Source organism: Pundamilia nyererei, unplaced genomic scaffold (assembly GCF_000239375.1).
Source record: "Pundamilia nyererei isolate P.nyererei 1_Seehausen unplaced genomic scaffold, PunNye1.0 scaffold00072, whole genome shotgun sequence".
Lineage (NCBI taxonomy): Eukaryota > Metazoa > Chordata > Actinopteri > Cichliformes > Cichlidae > Pundamilia > Pundamilia nyererei.
In genome coordinates this window covers 195,790-197,876 of record NW_005187473.1, presented here as the reverse complement: position 1 = coordinate 197,876, position 2,087 = coordinate 195,790, and the positions used below count along the sequence as shown (strand labels likewise).

Genomic DNA, 2,087 nt, shown 5'->3' with positions numbered 1-2,087 from the left:
ATATATATATATATATATATATAATCAAGCAGGTTAAATATTTAAACACGATTTGCTGTTGATTTTTTAAATGACAGAACTAAAAATGTCAAAGTGAATTAAATAAATTCGATTATATGGTCAAGCTTCTAAAGTTTAAAGACATTGCAAAACTGAACTGATGTCATTAAACATAAAAGACATCGAGGAATTATGAAAAAAAAGAAGATACAATGTAAGAAAATGTGAAATGTAAGTAAAATGTAAACGTGGATTTACTGTAAATTTATGGCGGTCCGAATACAGTAAGCACAGAGGCGCGTAAATTAAGCCTGTAAGTAACAACAATAAGCCGGGGTTGGTTTGGAACACAGCTCAGAGCAAATACTATGATACTCGTGAGTTTTTAAAATAAAAAATTAGAACGTGTTTTTATATTTTTATCAAGCTAAATCAATTTAAATAATTTTTAAATGTAAATGATTTTTGAGCTACACGAAAACCAAACCGGCCGACAACAACACAGACAGTCAGTCAAGCTCATGTTTCCAGGCAGTGTCATTCCACAACACTGTTTTATACACACACACACACACTGACACACACACGCACACGCACACACCAACACGCACAGGGCTTCTCCACTCCGCCGCACTCCAACTTACTGCCAGTTTGGGAGTTGTCTTCCTCTCGTCTTGATTGGCAGAAATTAAACAAGTTGCCATGTCGCTCAGCCTCCTTCGTGTCTTTCTCTCCCACCGCTGATGGAGCCTCAGCCTGTCCGGGGCAGAGCTCCAGTCGCCGGCACCCAGCCCGCACTTTCCGTTCGTATCCCCCCCGACCCGAGCCACCAACCACCAACACCTGGTAGTCCTTGCGCTTTCGGTGCGCAATTGTCGGCGTGCAGATCCCGGCGTGCAGCCCCGTCGTCTGTCTGGAGCTCTCCGCTGTCTCCTCTCCGCTAGCCCTGCAACAAGAAAAAGCCGTTTATGGCGACACACAATGTGAAAAGGGGGCCGATTTAAAAAGGAGAAGAATGCAAGCAAGAACAACAAAAGTCAGTTATAGCAAAGTCTGTGCCTCTCCTCTCCTATCTTCCACCCCCTAGCTTAGCCCACATAATGAGCAGGAAAAAGCTTTATATTTTGTTCACTGGGTATTCACAGATAATTTGAAGCCATTGTTTCTGCCACAGATGGTTCTTTTTAATACAATAACGGTGCTCTTTGTGAATAGCGAGCCCACAATAAAAATCTAAAGCGTCCTCCTGAATAACCATTTTGTTCTCTCTTGTATAGGCCGAACAAAAGCGCCAGTGAGGTAATGGCCTGCCTTATTGAAAGCCTCAGAATGGGGATTTGATAAAGATTTTTTTTCGCTCCTTTTTTCCTTCTTCTTCTTCTTTTTTTTTCTTTTTGCAAAGTACACGGCAATGTCAAAGAGAAACTGACACGGGATAAAAAGGAGGGGGGGAAAGGCTGGAAAAAGTGCTTGCAGTTGCAGATTGCAAAGATATTATTATTATTATTATTATTATTATTATTATTATTATTATTATTATTATTATTATTATGATAACTGGATTATAACTGGCAGAAGGCAGATGTGAGGGGCTGTGTTGCAGAGCTGCAGCAGAGCAGGTCAGGTGCATGTTCCTTTTTTTTTTTTTCTTTTTTTTTTTCTTTACAATGGAGCTTAAATCCAGAATACATTAGCTTCCAGAGGTCTGCTGTGGATTTTGCACAGCGTGTGTCAACTTCTGGACTCCACACAATTAAGTGTCCAGGGTGCAAACCCTTCTCACTTCTCACTACACAATCACAGAGCAAAGATAAATAAATAATAATAATATTGCATGACCTTAAAGTGCTTATAACTATAACTGGGAAATGTCATAAATGCATGGGTGTTAATGGGAAAAGGGGCGGGGGTGACTCATGTAACATGGTAACGTTGAGATGCTTGCCTATAGGCCTATAGGATGGTTCTTGCAGAAGTGTGCAAGACCCCCTGCACACACACACACACACACACACACACACACACACACAGTCTTGATGTAATTCGTAATTAACTCATGGCTAATCAATAAAGCGTTTAACACAACG

The 2,087-nt window shown here is 40.7% G+C and overlaps 1 protein-coding gene across 2 annotated transcripts in view; it reads right to left on the bottom strand.

The window, feature by feature from the left end:
- The window catches only part of sox2 (SRY-box transcription factor 2), a 91,396-nt gene that overhangs the window by 45,115 nt on the left and 44,194 nt on the right, over window positions 1-2,087 (bottom strand). For both annotated transcript variants that reach the window (XR_311834.1, XR_311832.1), the window contains exon 2: window positions 645-946. The gene's annotated coding sequence lies outside the window, so the exon portion shown is untranslated. The remainder of the gene's footprint in view (window positions 1-644; window positions 947-2,087) is intronic.